The 24,080-nt window shown below is 39.1% G+C and overlaps 1 protein-coding gene across 4 annotated transcripts in view; it reads left to right on the forward strand.

Moving 5' to 3' along the window:
- The window catches only part of LOC125105380 (uncharacterized), a 77,646-nt gene that overhangs the window by 49,506 nt on the left and 4,060 nt on the right, over positions 1 to 24,080 (forward strand). The window lies entirely within an intron of this gene.

The following is a 24,080-nucleotide window of genomic DNA, read 5'->3' on the forward strand; positions in this document are numbered from 1 at the left end:
AGCAGAAATAAAACTCAAGGAATCAATCCCTTTTACAATTACACCAAAAACCAAAAGATACCTAGGAATAAGCCTAGTCAAAGAGGTAAGACTCTGTAAACCATATAAAACATATGAAAGAAATTGAAGATAACACAAAAAAATGGAAAAACATCTCATGCTTGTGGATTGGAAAAATAAATATTGTTAAAATGTCTATATTACCCAAAGCAATCTACACATTTAATGCAGTCCCTCTCAAAATACCACCAGCATTTTTCACAGAACAAGAACAAAAAAATCCTAAAATTTGTGTGGAACCACAGAAAGATCCTGAGGATCATTCTTAAAAAAAGAAAAATTCTAAACTTGTAGCTATATTACAAAGCTGTAGTCATCAAGATAATATAGTGCAGACACAAAAACAGACACACAGATCAATGGAACAGAAGAGAAAACCCAGAAATGAGCCCACACTTGTATGATCAATAATCTTTGATGAAGCAGGAAAAGATATCCAATGGAAAAATAGTCTTGAATAAATGTTGGAAAAACTGGACTGCAGCATGCAGAACAATGAAATTGGACCACTTTCTTACACCATACACAAAAATAAATTTAAAATGGTTGAAAGTCCTAAATGTGACAAAGGAAACCATCAAAATCCTTAAGGCAGCAACCTCTTTGACGTAGGTTGTAGCGAATTCTTAGTAGATATGCCTTGGGAGGCAAGGAAAACAAAAGTGAAAATGAACTATTAGGACTTCATTAAAACAAAAAGCTTCTGCACAACAAAGAAAACAACCAACAAATGTAAAAAACAGCCTATGGAGTGGAGTAAGATAAAGAATTTATCATACTGAATATCCATAAAACAATCCAGTTAGGAAATGGGCTGAAGACATGAATAGACACATTTCCAAAGAAGGCATCAAAATGGCCAACAGATACATGAAAAGTTGCTCAACATTGCTGAGCATCAGGGGAATATACAAGTCAAAACCACAATGAGATACCACCTCATACCTGTCAGAATGGCTAAAATTAACAGCATAGGAAACAACAGGTTCTGGCAAAGATATAGAGAGAAAGGAAACCCCTTACACATCCATGGTATAAATGCAAACTGGTGTAGTCACTTTGTTAAAAATGTTCAAAATAGAAGTACCCTATTACCCTTTAATTGCACTGCTAGGTATTCACTCAAAGGTTTAAAAAAAAATACTGGTTTGAAGGAGGATATGTCTCCTGATGTTCATAGCAGTATTATAAACAATAGCCAAATCATGCAACAAGCCCAAATGTCCATCAACTGATGAATAAAGAAGATACACACACACACACACACACACACACACACACACACACACACACACACACACACACAATGGAGCAGTCATCAAAAGTCATCAGTCATCAAAAAAAATTTAATGTTGCCATTTGCAACAACATGAATAGAGCTTGTGTGTTAAGCAAAATACATCAGTTCAGAGAAATATACCGTGTGATTTTAGTCACATATAGAATTTAAAGAACAAAAGAGATGAACATAGGAGAAGGTGGAAAAAGAGAAGCCAACCATAAATGACTTTTTTAAAATTTAAATTCAGTTACTTAAAATATAGAATATTTTTGATTCAGATATAGTGTTCAATGATTCATCAGTTGTGTATAAAACCCAGTACTCATCACACCACATGACCTCCTTAAGCCCATTACTCAATTACCAACTCAAAGTGGATGAAAGACCTAAATGTGAGACAAGAATCCATCAAAATTCTAGAGGAAAACATAGGCAGGAGCCTCCTTGGCCACAGCCACAGCAACTTCTCACTTGACATGTCTCCAAAGGCAAGAGAAACTAAAGTAAAAATGAACTATTGGGACTTCATCAAGATAAAAAGCTTCTGCACAACAAAGGAAACAGGCAACCTACAAAATGGGGAAAAGATATTTGCAAATGACAATACAGATAAAGGGCTAATATCTAAGATCTATAAAGAACCCATGAAGCTCAAGAGCCAAAAAACCAAATAATCCAGTCAAGAAATGGTCAGAAGACATGAACGGATATTTCTTGATGGTATTTTCATTGGGATTTCATGAATATGTAGATTGCTATGTGTAGCATAGACATTTTAACAGTATTTATTCTTCTAATCCATGAGTATGGGATGTTTTTCCATCTCTCTGTATCATTTTCAATTTCTTTCATAAGTATTTTGTAGTTTTTAGAGTACAGATTCTTTATCTCTTTGATTAGGTTTATTCCTATGTATCATATGGTTTTTGATGCAATTATAAATAGGATTGATTCCCTAATTTCTCTGTCTTCACTCACATTGTTAGTGTATAGAAATGCCACTGATTTCTGTGCATTGATTTTATATCCTGACATGTTGCTGAATTCCTGTATGAATTCTAGAAATATTGGGGTTGAGTCTTTTGGGTTTCCACATAAAGTATCATGTCATCTGCAAAGAGTGAGAGACTGACTTCTTCTTTGCCCATTTGAATGCATTTATTTCTTTTTGATATGTGTGTGCTGAGGCTAGGACTTCTAGTACTATGTTGAACAACAGTGATGAGAGTGGATATCCCTGTCTTGTTCCTGACCTCAGGAACAAGCTCTCAGGCTTTCCACATTGAGAATGATATTCACTGTGGGCTTTTCATATATGGCTTATATGATTTTGAAGATGTTCCCCCTATGTGGAGAATTTTAATTAAGAAAGAATGTTGTATTTTATTAAATGCTTTTCTGCATCAATTGAGAGGATCATATGATTCTTGTCCTTTATTTTATTGTGATGTATCAAGTTGATTGATTTGTGAATGTTGAACCAACCTTGCAGCACAGTAATAAATGCCACTTGGTTGTGGTGAATAATCCTTTTAATATACTTTTGGATCCTATTGGCTAGTATCTTGGTAAGAATTTTTGCATCCATGTTCATCAGGGATATTGATCTATAATTCTCCTTTTTGGTGGGGTCTTTAATTTGGGGATCAAGGTAATGCTGGCTTCATAGAACAAGTATGGAAGTTTTTCTTCCTTTTCTGTTTTTTTGAAACAGCTTCAGAAGAATAGGTATTATTATTATTTTTTTAAAAAGTTTGGTAGAAGTCCCATTGACAGCCATCTGGCGCTGGACTCTCGATTTTTGGAAATTTTCTTATTACTGCTTCAATTTACTTGCTGGTCATTGGTCTGTTCAGGTTTTCTATTTCTTCCTATTTCAGTTTTGGTAGTTTGCATGTTTCCAGGAATGCGTCCATTTCTTCCAAACTGCCTAATTTGTTGGCATAGAGTTTCTCACGTTAAGTTCTTAAAATTATTTGTATTTCCTTGGCGTCAATTGTGATCTTTCCTCTTTCATTCATGATTTTATTAATTTGGGTCCTTTCTCTTCTCTTTTTGATAAGTCTGGCTAGGGGGTTTATCGATCTCATCAATTCTTTCAAAGTATTAGCTCCTAGTTTCATTGATCTGTTCTACTTTTCTTTTGGTTTCTATTTCATTGATTTTTGCTCTGGCATTTATTATTTCTCTTGTCCTGCTTGATTTAGGCTTTATTTGCTGTTCTTTCTCCAGCTCCTTTAGGTGTATTTTAAGATTGTGTATTTGAGGCTTTTCTTGTTTCTTGGGAAAGGCTTATATTACTATGTATTTGCTTCTCAAGACTGCCGTTGCTGCATCCAAAATGTTTTGAACATTTGTGTTTTCATTTTCATTTGTTTCCATGAATTTTACAATTCTTTTTAAGTTTCCTTATTTACCAATTCATTCTTTTTAGTAGGATGCTCTTGGACCTCCTAGTGTTTGAGTTTCTTTTAAAGTTCCTCTTATGATTGAGGTTAAGTTTTAAAGCATTGTGGTCTAAAAACATGCAGGGAATAATCCCGGTCTTTTGGTACTGGTTGAGAATTGATTTGTGACCCAGTATGTGATCTATTCTGGAGAATGTTCCATGTGCACTTGAGAAGAATGTGTATTCTGTTGCTTTAGGATGGAATGTTCTGCATATACCTGTGAAGTCCATCTGGTCCAGTGTTTCATTCAAAGCCCTTGTTTCCTTGTTTATATTCTGCTTAGATGATCTGTCCGTTGCTGTGAGTGGGGAGTTAAAGTCCCCTCGTATTTTTGTATTATTATCAATGTGTTTTTTTTAATTTTGTTATTAAGTGGATTATATAATTGGCTACTTCTAAGTTAGGAGCATGAATAATTATAATTTTTAGACCTTCTTGTTGGGTAGACCTTTTAAGTATTATATAGTGTCCCTCTCCTTCCCTTACTATAGTATTTGGTTTAAAGTCTCATTTATCTGGTAGGATTGCTATCCCAGCTTTTTTTTTTAATGTCTATTAGCATGATAAATGGTTCTTTGGGTCTAAAATGAGTCTATTGTAGACAGCATGTGGTTGGGCCTTGATTCTTATCCAGTCTGACACCCTGTGTCTTTTGATTAGAGCATTTAGCCCATTTACATTGAGAGTCACTATTGAAAGATATGAATTTAGTGTCATTGTATTACCTGTAAAATCACTCTTTCTGTATTTTGTCTGTGTTCCTGTCTGGCCTGTGTTGCTTTTGGTCTCTCTTTCACTTACTGGATCCCCTTAAATATTTCTGTAGGGCTGGTTTAATGATCACAATTTCTTTTAGATTCTGTTAATCCTGGAAGCTCTTTATATCTTCTTCCATTCTGAATCACAGTCTTGCTGGATAAATTATTCTTGGCTGCATGTTTTTCTCATGTAGTACCCTGAATATATCATGCCAGCTGTTTCTGTCCTGGCAGGTCTCTGTGGATAGGTCAGATGCCAGTCTACTGTTTCCATCCTTGTAGGTTAAGGAACTCTTATCTTGAGCTGCTTTCAGGATTTTCTCTCTATCTCTGAAATTTGCGGGCTCACTAACAATATGTCTGGGTGTTGATCTATATTTACTGATTTTGAGGAGGGTTCTCTTTGTCTTCTGGACATGAATGTTTGTTTCCTTCCCCGGATTAGGCAAATTCTCAGCTATGATTTGCTCAAATATACCTCTCTCCCTTTCTCTATCCTCTTCCCCTGGGACCCCAATTATTCTAATATTGTTCACTTCATGGTGTTGCTGATTTCTTGAAGCCTCCATTCATGATCCAGTAGTTGTTTATCTCTTTTTCTCAGCCTCCTTACTTTCTGTCATTTGTCTTCTATGCCATTGACTCTGTTCTGTCTCATTTACCCTAGCCATTAGAGTGTCCATTTAGACTGCATCTCAGTTAAAGAATTCTTTTGACTGATTAGATTTTAGTTCTTTTATTTCTGCACTAAGGGATTCTATAGTGTCTTTTATGCTTTTTTTTTTTCCAATCTAGCTAGTATCTTTGTAATTGTTATTCTGAATTATAGGTCTGGTATCTTACTTATATCCATAATGATTAAATCTATGGCAGATAGTATTACCTCTGGTTCTTTCTTTCATTGGAATTTCTCCTTCTAGTCATTTTTTCCAAAGGAGACTAGATGAATGAGATAACAAAATCAAAAATATCCACCATGTTCTCCCCTCTCTCTGCCTGCCTCCTCTCTGCATACTTGTGATTTCTCTCTCTGTCAAATAAATAAAATTTAAAAAAAAGGGGGGGTGCCTGGGTGGCTCAGTGGGTTAAGCCTCTGCCTTCGGCTCAGGTCATGATCTCAGGGTCCTGGGATCAAGCCCCATGTTGAGCTCTCTGCTCAGCAGGGAGCCTGCTTCTCCCCTCTCTCTGTCTACCTCCTCTCTGCCTGCTTGTGATTTCTCTCTCTGTCAAATAAATAAATAAAATCTTAAAAAAATATATCCACCATGATTCCAGAGAAATGTACACTAGACAAATCTGAAGAGATTAGAAACCAGAAAAGAAAAGAAAAAAGGAAAAAGAAAGAATGTAATCTAATAGGTGGATAAAAAACCTTGGTCCTGGATGTATTTTAGTCTGTGTGTTAGAAGACACTAGGTCCCAAAATTGTAATTAAACTCAGATATGTATATACAGAAGAAAAAAATGTGTACAGTGAAAGGAAGCCAAAATGAAGAATATATCTATAAAAGGTAAATGTAAAAATAAAAATTAAAAAGTACTTAAAAAAGAGTTGATAAGTTTAAAAAAACTAATTGAAAGTAAAAAAAATAAAAAGAGAAAAAATTTTAAACTGAAAGACTAAGGAATCATGAGAAAAAACCCTCAAATTCTATATACTGTTTCCCCCAGTGTAGGAGTTTTTCAGCTCTCTGTGATCCATAAACTTGGTATTAGGCTGATGTTCCTGCTGGTCTTTTGTGGGAGGAGCCTGTTCCATTGATCCTCAGGTATCTTCTCCTGGGTGGAGTTGCAGAACCCCTTGTTAATTGGCCAGGCTCAGTTTAACCTGCACTGGGTTGCTCTATGTGGCTTTTGTTTCCTGAAGACTTTTCTTGCCACTTGAGAGGATAAAGAAAAAATAAAATAAAATAAAATGAAAATGGTGGCACCCTGATTTCCAGCCCTGGAACTGAAAGATCATGGCTTGCACTCTTCACTGTACCCTCTGGCAAAAGCAGTTAGTTACTTTTGTGTGCCCCAAAGTCTGCAGAGTTCTATAGTGCACACTCCCATTTGTCTTCCCAGGGGAATGAGGAAGGTCTTGCTGGTGTCCTGCCTCTTGTTGGTCCCCTGCTCAGATAGCAGCTGCCCAATTGTGCCATGGTTCATGGTGTGACAACACTGATTCGAAATCCCACTCCTGGGCTTAGTGATCATAGCTGGCTTCCTCATTCCAATGCCTGGAAACTCTGCCACACTCAGACACCCCTTCTTTCTGTGACCCCAGGGACCTGAGTCCACACTGGCCCACTTAGGATTCTGCCCCATGTCACCATGCGAGCACATTTCTGGTATGGATGTCCCTCACAGGTGCAGACTTCTAAAAGTTCTGATTTTGCACACCACTGCTATACCTCTTTCTGGTAGCCAGTTTATGCAGGCTCACACGCCCTGGTGATTTATCTTCCCATATATCCCCTCCAACTCACTTATCCACACCTCCTACCTTGCAAAAGTGGTTGCTTTTCTATTTGTAGAATTACAGAAATTGTTTTCTTAGATCTCAGGTTGAATTCACAGGTGTTCACAATAATTGGAGAGATATCTTGCTGAATTCAAGGGACCAGATGAAAGGAGGGTCCCCTATTCTTCCACCGTATTCCCTGCACCTTAATATCTCAAGATACTCCTTATCATACAGAAGAAGCTGAGGGCTGATGGAGGGGAGGTGGCTGGGGGATGGGCAAAATGGACAATGGGTATTAAGGAAGGCATTTGTTGTATTTAGAACTGGGTGTTATTTGTAAGTGATGAATCACTAAATTCTATTCCTGAAACTGATATGAAACTATATGTTAACCAAATAGAATTTAAATATTTGTAAATAAAAAAAAGAAGGCTAAGCCATTTACATGCATTAGAGGGATTGAATTATACTGTGATCTATACATATCTAATTCGTGGGTGAAGCTATCTATTTGAGTGCACAGATGGCAGCCTAAATATACTTGTAGTAAAGAGACCTGGGAAATTATCACATGAGCACTGAAAATTTGAGATATGGTTCTGTCTACATGTGAGCCATTTACACATTTTTCTGTGCTGATGGAATCTTCTCAGTGTTCACTGGGCTTTGGCGGACTGTTAGATGGTCAAAATCCAAAGATATTATAGATTTACTTTTCTCTAGTAAGTGAAACAAATATATAAAAATTAAACAGTAGGTATGCATTTTGTTCCAAGAATACTGATATTTTTCCAGGGAATTATAATGCTCCAAACGGCATTAAGATCCTGCCTATGTTGGCTAGCCATTGATTGTATTTGCTGTTCTCCCTGACTTCAAGATGTGACCGTAGTGTTCAATGGCCACAAAATCCTTAATATTTAGTGTCTATCACTTATCTCAGATGGTCAGCCACTTACAAAGATGCCCAGATCAATGAAGGCATCAATAATTTGTTGGAAAACCTGAATGACAAAAACATTTCTCTGAAACTGAGTTCAAGACATATAAAGACCATAAAACAAAGTTAGTGTTGACCTGAAATAGATAGCAGTAATTTAAGATCTATTTTATTGGATAAAATAGATACCAGGATAATAAAGGCACAGGATAAATAATAAGTAATAACACAAAATTACAACAGGGATGGTGTCTGGGTGGCTCAGTTGATCATCCAACTCTTGATTTCAGCTCAGCTTTTATCTCAGGGTCATGAGTTCAAGCCCCATATTGGGCTCCATTCTGGGCATGGAGCCTACTTAAATATATATAATTACAAAATGATCCCTAAAGGATTTAAATAGTACAATAGCAAAGTACCCATTTAATTAAAAAGAAAGCAGCTAAGAATGAATAGAGGGACCAAAATAATGCAAGATATATAGAATACAGAAGAAGGGGGAACATAAACCCAACCATATAACTAAGTTTAAAAGACAGAAAGTGGGAGATTCATCAAAAATTAAACAGCTATACTTAGTCTTCCCGTTGAGATCAGGAACACGACAAGGATGCCCACTCTCACCACTCTTGTTCACATAGTATTAGAAGTCCTAGCAACAGCAATCAGACAACAAAGAGAAATAAAAGGTACCCAAATTGGCAATGAAGAAGTCAAACTCTCTCTCTTCACAGATGACATGATTCTTTATATGGAAAACCCAAAAGACTCCACCCCCAAACTATAGAACTCATACAGAAATTCAGCAACATGGCAGGATACAAAGTCAATGTACAGAAATCAGTGGCTTTATACACTAACAATGAAAATACAGAAAGGGAAATTAGAGAATTGATTCCATTTATTATAGCACCAAGAACCATAAGATACCTGGGAATAAACCTAACCAAAGAGTTAAAGGGTCTGTACTCAAGGAACTACAGAATACTCATGAATGAAACTGAAGAAGAAGACACAAAAAGATGGAAGAACATTCCATGCTTATGGATCAGAAAAATACACATTGTTATAATGTTTAAACTCACTAGAGCATCCATAATTTCCGTGCCATTCTGATCAAAATTCCACCGGCATTTTTCAAAGAGCTGGAGCAAACAATCCAAAAATTTATGTGGAATCAGAAGAGACCGTGAATTGCTAAGGAAATGTTGAAAAACAAAACTGGGGGCATCATGTTGCCTGATTTCAAGCTTTACTACATAGCTGTGATCACCAAGACAGCATGGTACTGGCATAAAAACAGGCACATAGACTAGTGGAACAGAGTAGAGAGCCCAGATATGGACCCTCAACTCTATGGTCAAATAATCTTTGACAAAGCAGGAAAAATATACAGTGGAAAAAAGAGAGTCTCTTCAATAAATGATGCTGGGAAAATTGGACAGCTATATGTAGAAAAATGAAACTCGACCATTCTCTTACACCGTACACAAAGATAAACTTGAAATGGATAAAAGACCTCAATATGAGACAGGAATCCATCAGAATCCTAGAGGAGAACATAGGCAGTAACCTTTTCGATATCAGCCACAGCAACTTCTTTCAAGATAGGTCTCCAAAAGCAAAGGAAAAAAAGCAAAACTGAACTTTTGGGACTTCATCAAGATCAAAAGTTTCTGCACAGCAAAGGAAACAGTCAACAAAACAAAGAGGCAACCCACGGAATGGGAGAAGATATTTGCAAATGACAGTACAGACAAAAGGTTGATATCCAGGATCTATAAAGAACTTCTCAAACTCAACACACACAAAACAGATAATCATATCAAAAAATGGGCAGAATACATGAAGAGACACTTCTCCAATGAAGACATACAAATGGCTATCAGACACATGAAAAAATGTTCTTCATCACTAGCCATCAGGGAGATTCATATTAAAACCACATTTAGATACCACTTTACACCAGTTAGAATGGCAAAAATTAACAAGACAGGAAACTTCATGTGTTGGAGAGGATGTGGAGAAAGGGGAACCCTCTTACACTGCTGGTGGGAATGCAAGTTGGTGCAGCCACTTTGGAGAACAGTGTGGAAATTCCTCAAGAAATTAAAAATAGAGCTTCCCTATGACCCTGCCTTTGCACTACTGGGTATTTACCCCAAAGATACAGATGTAGTGAAAAGAAGGGCCATCTGCACCCCAGTGTTTATAGCAGCAATGGCCAAGGTCATTGGAAAGAACCAAGATGCCCTTCAATGGACGAATGGATAAGGGAGATGTGGTCTATATACACTATGGAGTATTATGCCTCCATCAGAAAGGATGAATACCCAACTTTTGTAGCAACATGGATGGGACTGGAAGAGATTATGCTGAGTGAAATAAGTCAAGCAGAGAGAGTCAATTATCATATGGTCTCACTTATTTGTGGAGCATAACAAATAACATGGAGGACATGGGGAGATGGAGAGGAGAAGGGAGTTGAGGGAAATTGGAAGGGGAGATGAACCATGAGAGAATATGGACTCTGAGAAACAATCTGAGGGTTTTTGAAGGGGTGGGGGATGAGAGGTTGGGGGAGCCAGGTGGTGGGTATTATGGAGGGCACATATGACATGGAGCACTGGGTGTGGTGCAAAAACAATGAATTCTGTTACACTGAAAAGAAATTAATTTTAAAAATTTAAAAAATTGGTTGTAGACATGATGGCGGGAAAGTAGGAGGAGGTGCCTTTTCAACCTGCACCCTAAAGTGAGCTGATTACCTACCAAAGAAATCCGATGACCCATGAAATCAGCCTGAGATCAGGATTTTACATGTCTGGATCACTACAGGGACAGAAGATGCCAGTGGGCAGGTAAAGCAGAGTGGGAACATAGGACTGATAACGGAAGATAAACAAAAGGGGGAGGGAGCCACCAGGGGTGACCGATTGGAAAGTAATACCCCTAATATGAGAGTGCCCTGCATCTGGGGACCAGCATTAACTTGGAGACTGGTTGAAAACACTCAGAGCAAAGGATCACAGGGGGAAATTGTGGGAATTGGGGCACCTAGGGACAGGGGCTTAAGTCCCCGGACCCAGGACAGCCACCCCTGGCGCTGAGCCAGAGAGTGCGGTGGAGAAGCCAGGTCTTGGTCCCTGAGCCACCAGCGCGCCTGAGAACGCATGAGGTCTGGCTCCTGTGAGGAGCTGGGAACCTCACCAGACAGCAGAATGCTGAGCTGTGCTACAGAGCCTGAGACGCACGTGCCCCTCCCCCTCCCCCGAGAGAGGTGCGTGAAGGCCCAGCCCAGCGCTCTTAGACCCACGCAATGTTTCAGAGCCTGAGACGCGTGCACGCCCCAAACTCTCCCCTGAGAGAGGTGCACAAAGGCCCAGACTTTTGCTCTTGGACCTGCGCCCTGCTCTCAGAGCCTGAGATGCTCACGCGACCCTCAGCCTCACCTGAGAGAGGTGTGTGCAAGCCCAGTGCTCTTAGACCCAGAAAGACCAGGCACTCCTAGCCCAGGCCAGCCGGAAAATCTCAGTGTGCAATCGTTGCTTTGAACCTCTCTGGCGGTCTGGAGCTGCCCAGACAGCCGCTGCTGCCATGGTTTTGGGTACAAGCAGAAGATCCTGTACCTCCAGTGACCACGACTTGGAACCTGCTCTGCCAGCAGACAAGGGGGAATTTATTTGACTCTGCACCACCCACAGGGGACCAGACTGAGGCTTCTCTCTGAGAAGGATGTCAAGGTGCAGATTTCTTTCCCCTAAACCTACAAAAACCATCAAAAGCAGTCAAGGCGAGAGGGAAAAAAAAGTGAACAAACATAAAAACCTGCAGAGAACAAAGGCCTGAAAAAAACCAGTTTCCTCAGAGCCCACCCCCTTGAGGGGGGCGGGAGGACTTAACTCAGGGAACATCATTGACTGAAAACCCACGTGGCAGGCCCCTGCCCCAGAAAGCCAACCAGGAAAGAAAAAGAAAAAGAAAAAAAAAAGACTACAGGAGAACACCACCACTACTTCATAGGACAACTTTTATTTTTGGCTCATTCCCACTATTCTGGTTCATTTTCTTTTCTTTTTTTTTTAAAGTATTTTTTTTGAAGATTTTATTTATTTATTTGATAGATAGAGATCACAAGTAGGCAGAGAGGCAGGCAGAGAGAGCGAGAGGAGGAAGCAGGCTCCCTGCTGAGCAGAGAGCCTGATGTGGGGCTCGATCCCAGGACCCTGGGATCATGACCTGAGCCGAAGGCAGTGGCTTTAACCCACTGAGCCACCCAGGCGCCCCCATTTTCTTTTTTATATGGATAAATTTTTTAACCTATTTACCGTCACAGTGAGATGTCCAGTACATCAAATTCCATAATAACCTTCTAACCTGAACTTTTTGATACATACACCTGGGTTTTTCTTTTGCATTTCTATTTATTTATTTTTCTAAATTTTAGTTTAGTTTAGTCTAGATTATTCCTTTTTTAATTTTATTTTCTAATATTCATATAGAGTTAAACTTCAAGGTTATCCCCTTTCCCCAATCAATGCAACCCCTATAGGTAAACCAATTTTTAATCCCCCTTTATCTTAGGAAAGTTGAGTCCTTTAACCAAGATATCAAGATACATCCAGGAAGAATCAAAACAACCTTCCTGCCCACACTGAGAATTTATAACCACTCTCCCATCTTTTTCTTCTGCCAGTGTTTCTGTATTTTTGTGTTTGTCCTGATAGTATATAAATCTTATACTTGGGGTTCTTTTTGATTAGGTTCTTCCTTTATTTGCTTATATATATATATATTTTTCTCTGTCATATACTTTTATCAGTCTTTTTGTTTGTTTTTGTTTGTATACTTCATCAATCTTACCTTGGGGCCCATTTGGGCTGAACCTTCTCTTTTATCTTCCCTTTTTTTCCTGTCTCTCTCTCTCTCTCTCTCTCTCATTCTCTTTTTCTTTTCTTTTTTTCTCTCTTTTGGGTGGGGAACCCTGATTGCTCAGAAGCGTTCCAGGGCGCACCTGGACTGCACCACAGTTGATACATCCAGCTACATCTGTTCAGTCATCTCTCACCAAAATGACTAGGAGGAGGAATGCCCAACAGAAGAAAAATACAGAGGATGGGCCTTCTGCAACAGAGCTAAGGCTATCAACATAGACAATATGTTGGAAAGAGAATTCAGGCTAACAGTTATCCAGGCAATAGCTAGGTTGGAGAAAGCCAGGGATGACCAAATGGAATTGATTAGGGCTGAACTGAAAGCAACGAGGGATGGTGTTCACAATGTTAGGGCAGAGCTGAAAGCTACCAGGGGTGAGGTTCACAATGCTCTCAATGAGTTCCAATCTAATCTAAATTCTCTCAAAGCTAGGGTAACTGAGACAGAAGATAGAATTAGTGATCTGGAAGACAAACAAATGGAGAGAAAGGATCTGGAGGAAGCCTGAAACAAACAACTTAGAAGCCATGAAAACAGAATCAGGGAAGTAAATGATGCCATGAAACGTTCCAATGTCAGAATTATTGGAATCCCTGAAGGGGAGGAGAAAGAAAGAAGTCTAGAAGATATAGTGGAACAGGTTCTTCATGAAAAATTTTTCCAATCTCACGAATAGAACCAGCGTTCATGTACTAGAGGCCAAAGAGTCTCCACCCAAGATTATAGATTCCAGAAAAACATCAAGGCACCTGATAGTCAAATTGAGGAATCATAATTGTAGATATAATCTCTTGAAAGCTGGTAGGACAAAAAGGCTCCTTACTTACAGAGGAAAGCCCATCAGAATAATGTCAGACCTGTCCACAGAGACCTGGCAAGCCAGAAAGGGCTGGCAAGATAATTTCAGGGCACTAAATGAGAAGAACATGGAGCCAAGAATACTTTATCCAGCAAGACTGACATTCAAAATGGGTGGAGAGATAAAGAGATTCCAAGACCAGCAAGGCTTAAAAGACTATGCAACCACCAAGCCGGCACTGCAGGAAATATTAAGGGGGGTACTATAAAAGAGGAAAAATCCTAAGAATAGCATTGAACAGAAATATAGAGACAATCTACAGAAAGAAAGACTTCAAAGGTAATATGATGTCAATAAAAACATATCTATCAATAATCACTCTCAATGTGAATGGCCTAAATGCGCCCATAAAACGGCACAGGGTTGCAGATTGGATAAAATGACAGGACCCATCCATATGTTGTCTACAAGAGACCCATTTTGAACCTAAAGATACATCCAGACTGAAAGTGAAGGGATGGAGAAGCATCTTTCATGCCAATGGGCCTCAAAAGAAGGCCGGGGTAGCGATTCTCATATCAGACAATTTAGATTTTAAACTAAAGACTGTAGTCAGAGATACAGAAGGACACTACATAATTCTTAAAGGGACTATCCACCAAGATGATCTAACAATTGTAAATATCTATGCCCCCAATATGGGAGCAGCCAATTACATAAGAAAACTGTTAATCAAGATAAAGAGTCATATTGATATGAATACAATAATAGTAGGAGGTCCTAGCATGCCTCTCTCAAAAATAGACAGATCATCGAAGCAGAAAATCAATAAAGAAACAAGAGCATTGAATGACACATTGGACCAGATGGACCTCATAGGTATATACAGAACGTTCCATCCTAAAACAACAGAATACTCATTCTTCTCAAGTGCACATGGAACCTTCTCCAGAATAGACCACATACTGGGTCACAAATCAGGACTCAACTGGTACCAAAAGACTGAGATTATTCCCTGCATATTCTCAGATCACAATGCTTTGAAATTGGAGCTCAATCACAAGGAAAAGTTCGGAAGGAACTCAAACACCTGGAAGCTAAAAACCACCTTGCTTAAGAATGCTTGGATCAACCAGGAGATCAAAGAAGAACTGAAACAATTCATGGAAACCAATGAGAATGAAGACACTTCGGTCCAAAACCTACAGCAAAGGCGGTCCTAAGGGGGAAATACATAACCATCAAAGCCTCCCTCAAAAAAAATTAAAAAATCCAGAATACACCAGCTGTCTCTACACCTTAAAAAACTGGAGAATCAACAACAAATCAAACAAACTCCACACATAAGAAGGGAAATAATGAAGATTAGAGCAGAGTTCAATGAGGTAGAAACCAGAGATACAGTAGAACGATTCAATGAAACTAGAATTGGTTTTTTGAAAGAATCAATAAGATAGATAAACCATTGGCCACACTAATCCAACGAAAAGAAAGAAAGCCCAAATTCATAAAATTATGAATGAAAAGGGAGAGATCACAACTAACACCAAGGAAGTAGAAACAATCATCAGAAGTTATTATCAACAGTTATATGCCAATAAGCTAAGCAACCTAGATGAAATGGATGCATTCCTGGAAAACTGTAAACTCCCAAAATTGAACCAGGAAGAAATTGACAACCTGAATAGACTGATATCTAGTAACAAGATTGAAGCAGTGATCAAAAACCTCCCAAAAAACAAGAGCCCAGGACCTGATGGATTCCCTGGGGAATTCTACCAAACTTTCAAAGGTGAAATAATACCTATTCTCCTGAAGCTCATTCAAAAAATTGAAGCAGAAGGAAAACTTCCAGACCCTTTCTATGAAGCCAGCATTACCCTGATCCCCAAACCAGGCAAAGACCATACCAAAAGGAGAATTTCAGACCAATAACCCTGATGAATATGGATGCTAAGATTCTCAACAAGATCCTAGCAAACAGGATCCAACAGCACATTAAAAAGATTATCCACCATGACCAGGTGGGATTCATTCCTGGGCTACAAGGAAGGTTCAACATTCGCAAATCAATCAATGTGATAGAACAAATTAATAAGAGAAGAGAGAAGAACCACATGGTCCTCTCAATTGATGCAGAAAAAGCATTTGACAAAATCCAGCATCTGTTCCTGATTAAAATGCTTCAAAGTATAGGGATGGAGAGAACATTCCTGAACATCATAAAATCTATCTATGAAAGACCCACAGCAAATATCATCCTCAATGGGAAAAAGCTTGCAGCCTTCCCGTTGAGATCAGGAACACAACAAGGATGCCCACTCTCACCACTCTTGTTCAATATAGTGTTAGAAGTCCTAGCAACAGCAATCAGAAAATGAAGAGAAATAAGAGGTATCCAAATTGGCAATGAAGAAGTCAAACTCTCTCTCTTCACAGATGACATGATTCTTTATATAGAAAACCCAAAAGACTCCACCCCCAAACTACTAGAACTCATACAGCAATTCAGTAACGTGGCAGGATACAAAGTCAATGTACAGAAATCAGTGGCTTTCTTATACACTAACAATGAAAATACAGAAAGGGAAATTAGAGAATCGATTCCATTTACTCTAGCACCAAGAACCATAAGATACCTGGGAATAAACCTAACCAAAGAGGTAAAGGGTCTGTACTCAAGGAACTACAGAACACTCATGAAAGAAATTGAAGAAGATACAGAAAGATGGAAGACCATTCCATGCTCTTGGATCGGAAGAATAAACATTGTTAAAATGTCTATACTGTCTAGAGCAATCTATACTTTTAATGCCATTCCGATCAAAACTTCACCAGTATTTTCAAAGAGCTGGAGCAAATAATCCTAAAATTTGTATGGAATCAGAAGAGATCCCAAATCGCTAAAGTAATGTTGAAAAAACAAAAATAAAACTGGGGGCATCACGTTACCTGACTTCAAGCTTTACTACAAAGCTGTGATCACCAAGACAGCATGGTATTGGCATAAAAACAGACACATAGAACATTGGAACAGAGTATAGAGCCCAGATATGGACCCTCAACTCTATGGTCAAATAATCTTCGACAAAACAGGAAAAAATATACAGTGGAAAAAAGTCTCTTCAATAAATGGTGCCGGGAAAACTGGACAGCTATATGCAGAATGAAACTCGACCATTCTCTTACACTGTACACAAAGATAAATTCGAAATGGATAAAAGACCTCAACATGAGACAGGAATCCATCAGAATCCTAGAGGAGAACATAGGCAGTAACCTCTTCAATATTAGACACAGCAACTTCTTTCAAAATATGTCTCCAAAGGCAAAGGAAACAAAAGCGAAGATGAACTTTTGGGACTTCATCAAGATCAAAAGCTTCTGCACAGCAAAGGAAACAGTCAACAAAACAAAGAGGCAACCCACGGAATGGGTGAAGATATTTGCAAATGACAGTACAGACAAAAGGTTGATATCCAGGATCTATAAAGAACTCCTCAAACTCAACACACACAAGTCAGGCATTCATATAAAACAAATGGGCAGAAGATATGAACAGAGACTTTCCAATGAAGACATACAAATGGCTACCAGGCATATAAAAAAATGTTCATCATCACTAGCCATCAGGGAGATTCGAATTAAAACCACATTGAGATACCACTTTACACCAGTTAGAATGGCCAAAATTAACAAGACAGGAAGCAACATGTGTTGGAGAGGATGTGGAGAAAGGGGAATCCTCTTCCACTGGTGGTGGGAATGCAAGTTGGTGCAGCCACTTTGGAAAACAGTGTGGAGATTCCTCAAGAAATTAAAAATAGAGCTTCCCTATGACCCTGCCATTGCACTACTGGGTATTTACCCCAAAGATACAGATGTAGTGAAAAGAAGGGCCATCTGCACCCCAATATTTATAGCAGCAATGGCCAAGGTCGCCAAACTGTGGAAAGAACCAAGTTGCCCTTCAATGGACGAATGGATAAGGAAGATGTGGTCCATATACTCTATGGAGTATTATGCCTCCATCAGAAAGGATGAATACCCAACTTCTGTAGCAACATGGATGGGACTGGAAGAGAATATGCTGAGTGAAATAAGTCAAGCAGAGAGAGTCAATAATCATATGGTTTCACTTATTTGTGGAGCATAACAAATAGCATGGAGGACCAGGGGAGAGGGAGAGGAGAAGGGAGTTGAGGGAAATTGGAAGAGGAGGTGAACCATGAGAGACTATGGACTCTGAGAAACAATCTGAGGATTTTGAAGGGGTGGGGGATGGGAGGTTGGGGGAACCAGGTGGTGGGTATTGGAGAGGGCATGGATTGTATGGAGCACTGGGTGTGGTGTAAAAACAATGAATAATATTATGCTAAAAAAATTAAAAAATTAAACAACTAAACATTATTTTTGAAAGAGACAATTTAGAATAAAATACACTAATTGTTTGAAAGCTAATGGTGGGTAAAGCTATATTATGCAAGGAATATCCAGAAGAGAACTGGAGTTTCTATTCTTATATAGAAAACAGGCCTTAAGTTAAAATATTATTAGAGGGGCGCCTGGGTTGCTCAGCGGGTTAAAGCCTCTGCCTTCGGCTCAGGTCATGATCTCAGGGTCCTGGATCGAGCCCCACATCAGGCTCTCTGCTCAGCAGGGAGCCTACTTCCCTTCCTCTCTCTGCCTGCCTGTGATCTCTGTCAAATTAATAAATAAAATCTTAAAAAAATATATTATTAGAAATGAAAACAGATATTATATAATGATAGATGGCTTAATCTGTTTTTTTAATTTAACTTTATTTTTTCAGTGTTCCAAGATTCATTGTTTATGCACCACACCCACTGTTCCATGTAATATGTGCCCTCTTAATGTCCACTGCTAGGCTCACCTACTCCCTTCCAAAACCCTCAGTTTGTTTCTTGGAGTCCACAGTCTCTAGCTTTATTTTTGTGTATATTATAAGAGAATGGTCAAATTTCCCTCTTCTGTACATAGTTGTCCAATTTTCCAGGCACCATTTCTTGAAGAAACTGTGTTTCTTCCACTGGATATTTTCCCCTGCTTTGTTGAACAATATTTGGCCATAGAGTTGTGGGTCCATTTCTGGACCCTTTACTCTGTTTCACTGGTTCATGTGTTTTTGTGCCAATACCATGCTGCCTCTAGGACATGAGCATTGATTCCATTCCCCAGATTGGGAAAAATTTCATCCAGAATTTGTTCAACTATATCTTCTAGTCTTCTCTCTCTCTCTCCACTCCCTCAGGGATCCTAGTAATTCTGACATTGGAACATTTCATGACGTCATTTATTTCCTTAATTCTGTTTTCATGTTTTCTAAGCTGTTTCTTCCATGCCTCCTCCTGATCCTTTTTCTCTACACTTTGTTCCCTAGATCACTAATTCTATCTTCTGCCTCAGTTACCCTAGCTGTTAGAGTATTTAGATTAGATTGGATCTCATTGATAGCATTTTTAAGTTCTCCCCAGGCAGCTTTCACTTCTTTCCTTAGAGGTTCTATGTTGTCACTAATGGTTTTCTCCAACCCTAGCCATTGGCTGGATAATTGGTACCCTGATTTCCCTTTCCAACATACTGTTTATGTCCATATCCAATAGTTCTGATGGAGAGGGCACAGTCTCTGAATTTTTCCTCTGTTGGGTGTTCCTCCTCCTAGTCATTTTTGTGAGAAGTGGATGAGGGGATATATAGCTGAATATAACAACTGTGATCCAGGCAAGGTACACCCTGGAAAGTTTTGGAGCAATCAGAGGTCACCACCAAAAAGAAAGAAGAAAAAAAAAAGAGAGAAAAAGAGAACAACAATAAAAAAGATAAAACCCATTCAAAATGAGCCCCAAAAGTAAGATTTATAAGGTATATAAACAAAAACTAACAAACAAAAGGACCGACAAAATAAATGACAGGGCAAAAAAAGAAGAGCCCAGCCAAAATGAATCCCAAGAATATGATTTATATGATCCCAGAGCAAAACAAATACACAGAAACACTAACAGAAGAATAAGATGGGAGGGTGGTTATAAATCCTTGATGTGGGTGAGGAACGTTATTTTGGTTCTTCCTGGGTGTATCTTGATATCTTCTTTAAAGGGTTCAATAACCAGAGATACAGGGAAATAAAACTGGTTTATATATAAGGGTAGTATTGAATAGGGGAAAAAAGATTACCTTAAGCTTATATCTATATGTATATTTAAAAAAAAAAAAAAAGAAAAAGAAATAGAAACACAGGTTTGTGTATGAAAAAAGTTCAAATTAAAAAGTCATTATGGGGGCGCCTGGGTGGCTCAGTGGGTTAAGCCGCTGCCTTCGGCTCAGGTCATGATCCCAGGTCCTGGGTTCGAGCCCCACATCGGGCTTTCTGCTCAGCGGGGAGCCTGCTTCCTCCTCTCTCTCTGCCTGCCTCTCTGCCTACTTGTGATTTCTCTCTGTCAAATAAATAAATAAAATCTTTAAAAAAAATAAAAATAAAAAGTCATTATGGGTGCACCTGGGTGGCTCAGTGAGTTAGGCCTCTGCCTTTGGCTCCGGTCATGGTCTTGGGGTCCTGGAATCAAGCCCACATCAGGGTCTCTGCTCAGCAGGGAACCTGCTTCCCCTCTCTCTCTGCCTGCCTCTCTGCCAACTTGTGATATCTGTCAAATAAATAAATAAGACTTTTTAAAAAGTTATTATGGAATATGTTACATTAAACCTCTAGTTGTAATGGTAAGTAGGTTTAAAAAATTAAAAGAACAAGAATCATGAAAACAAATTTAAAAAAAAATTATCTATGAAGTATGCAGATTTTAGGGCAATACCATGAGCTTAATATATTGTTTTCCCCTAGTGTTAGGGTTTTACAGTTTTATGGGGACCCTGTTGTTTGTCCTCTTGTTCTTTTGGCTTCTCTGGGCAGGGGGGTGCTGCTGGGTTGTTCTGTTAATCTTGCTTGGGTTGAATCACCCTGCAGGTTATCAAGGGGCTGGGCACTGTGGAAACCAGTTTTTCAGGCTTTTGTTCTCTGGAGGTTTTTGTTCTTTGGTGGTTTTTGTAGCTTTTCAGGGGGTCAGAGCAAAGAAAGTATCTGTCTGCACCCAGACCTCTGCCTCAGAGAAAAGCCTCAGACTGTTCCTCTCTGGGAGGTCCACAGCACACAGACTTCCCCTCTCTAAACCACTGAACAGTGCAACCTCCCATAGGCGGTGTGCACCCCAAGTCACCATCCTAGTGGTCACCTGAGGCCCCTGCTTCTTTCTGCACCCCAATGCCACTAAAACTGTGAGTGATATTGGTCTAGGGAGCCGCCTTTGCCGGGACTGCTGTCTGGAGTCCAGGGCCATATCAGGTGTGCTCAGGCCCACTGGTCATGCAGGTCATGGAGGGCTGCCTGCTGAAGGATCCTGACCCGAGGTTGCACTGGCTTCTCTAAGGCATGGGCTCGGAGTGTCTGGACCCTGTGGCTGGTTGTGGAAGGCTGCATTCCTAGAGAACACTGGCTGGTGCCCACATCTGGTTCTCTCAGGTGCGAGCAGGAGTGTGCCCAGCCTGAATGGTGGTGCAAGCAGCAGAAAGCCATGGGTTCAGGGATCATGGTTTGGAGGCCCTGCTGGACTCTCTTTGGCATAGGTAGTCACCAGCGGTGACTGTCCTGGGAATGTGGGCTTTGGCCTGTGCCCATGACTGCCTGATTCCACCAGTTGTCCCTTAAGATCTTTTGCTCTTTTTGTGTGCTTTTAACCAGACTCCAAGTTAATGCTGGTCTCCAATCACAGGGCACTTTTTTATTTCTTTTTTTTTAAAGATTTTGTTCGCTTATTTGACAGAGATCACAAGTAGGCAGAGAGGCAGGCAGAGAGAGAGAGAGGAGGAAGCAGGCTCCCTGCTGAGCAGAGAGTCCGATGCGGGGCTCGATCCCAGAACCCTGAGATCATGACCTGAGCCGAAGGCAGATGCTTAACTGCCTGAGCCACCCAGGTGCCCCTACTTTTTTATTTCTTTCCAATGGGTCACTTCTGGTGGCTCGATCCCCCTTCTGTTTATCCTCCCATATCAGTCCAAGCATTTCCACTCTGCTTTACCTCTCCATTGATGTCTTCTGTCCCCAAAGAGATCCAGAAGTGTATAATCTTACATCTCAGGCTGATTTTGTTGGTGTTCAGAGTGTTCTGGTAGACATTTAGCTCACTTTAGGGGACCAGTTGAAACAGGGTCTCCTAATTCTCCACCATCTTGCCCATCACCCAAGATTTATAGTTTTAAATGACTATGAGCAAAGAGTAAATATATCAAATAAATAACCCAAACTCCTACCTTAAGATACAAGAAAAAGACTCAACTAGAAAATCAAGTATGTAGAAGTAAATAAATATTTGAACAAAGTCAATGAAATACAAATAAAGCCCCCCCCCCAAAACTGTAAAGAAAACCCATGAGACCAAAAGTTACATTTCTTCAAAGGTTAATGAAACTCTAAAGTCTAAAAAGACTTTAGTTAGACTGAACAAGAAACAAAAACAGTTAGGAATGAAAGAGGGGCATTGCAATGATCTCTAGATTCCATCAGAAATATTATTTACCTCGTGTTTTCTTGAGGGGAGATGGATATGGAGGAATCCAAGGTATAGTTTCACTTAAGACTCAACAATGTGCCACTGATATTTAGATTCCAATCAATATCAGTGCTTATCTCTGTGAAACTTCCAGAAGGTCCCTTGACACGACAGTATAACCTATTCATATTTACCTACGTTTCTAGCCAATGTTTGTTTTAATTAGTCAATAATTTAATTAATTTTAGGAGACCTTTCATAATCTCAACTTTAGATATATACATTAATGATATTGTGAGTCCTCCATATTTTTCATTCCTGTGGATTCTAGGATTTGGGTCATTTTTGTGTTTAGACTGAAGCATAAAAGCATAGTTCTTTTCAGGCAAGAAGATGACATTGGGCCAAAGTAAGGTATGTGATTGAGAGAACATCCCTGAGCCCTCAATATTGTGTCCTGTTGGGTACAAGCATTAGAAAAGAATAAGAGGGACACCTGGGTGGCTCAGTTGGTTGGACGACTGCCTTCGGCTCAGGTCATGATCCTGGAGTCCCGGGATCGAGTCCCGCATCGGGCTCCCAGCTCCACGGGGAGTCTGCTTCTCTCTCTGACCTTCTCCTAGCTCATGCTCTCTCTCACTGTCTCTCTCTCAAATAAATAAATAAAATCTTAAAAAAAAAAAGAAAAGAATAAGAAACTACTCTAAACATATTTCATGACAAGCTGGAAGACTGTATGCACTCCCAACCTGTTTAGTTATTTTTCTCAATTTACTACTGTACACCATGATTCTCAAAATAGTTGATGTCATACTTCTGAGGTGAAAATTAGTTCTTGGGAGCAAAAGAAATCTTAAATATTCAGTGTATCATGGCCCTCCAGACAGCCACCATACACGAGTAGATATAAAACATATCTATGGTATTAAAGTTTGAGGGTATGAAAACGAGGGGGAGATATCTAAAAAAGATATCCATGAAGGTGATGATAATTTTTAAAAAATGTTGAGAAACACTATCATACAAGTCTAAAGAAAATCTATTTCTGCCATCTAACTATAAGAATCAGATGTGATGGAAGCTAGAGCAGTTGCTACAGTTGGTCAAGATTTCCTCAGTAGTAGCAGTTTTGGCAGAGACTGTGGTTCTTTTCCCATTTAGACTCATTTAATATCTTTTTCATCCAGGATAAGATATCCTAACTTATATCTTAAATATTTTCTGAAGAACTGTATCTGTGTGGTTCCTTTGAAAGAAAAATCTGCTTGTCTTTCATTGGGACTTTGAGAAAACCCCAAGGTCCACATCTATTTATTTGCTAACAGCAATTTTCAGAATCAAATTTACTCTGAGAACAGAGAATTATATATGCACAATATTATACCATTACTTTGGCCCCTGAGATTTATAAACTTTTGTTCAGCAGGAGCCAAAGTTCTGTTGGAAACAAATTATCTAGAGCTACTCTCATATATGCCAATACATTATGAAATATATGGATCTTATAAAAATAACCTCTTTAAAATATCTGTTGTTAAAATCTTTACTAAGATGATTTTGGTGAAAATATATTTGAAAATAGAATTATAAGATACCACATAATGATAAATATCTCTAAATTTGTCAGTAGACAGGAACTGATATAAAGAAGACAATGGTATTGTATCAATATGTTTATATTCAGAAGACAGATACAATTTTAACAATTATGGGTTTTTTTTGCTTAGTTTTTCTTTAATATAAAGGTTAACATTTTATACCTTTACTTAAATCTAGTACTTCAAGATATTTTAATGGTTGACATGTTAAAAGAAGAAAATCTAAATATATTTGATTAACTTTGTGATAT

This window comes from Lutra lutra, chromosome 7, assembly GCF_902655055.1.
Source record: "Lutra lutra chromosome 7, mLutLut1.2, whole genome shotgun sequence".
Lineage (NCBI taxonomy): Eukaryota > Metazoa > Chordata > Mammalia > Carnivora > Mustelidae > Lutra > Lutra lutra.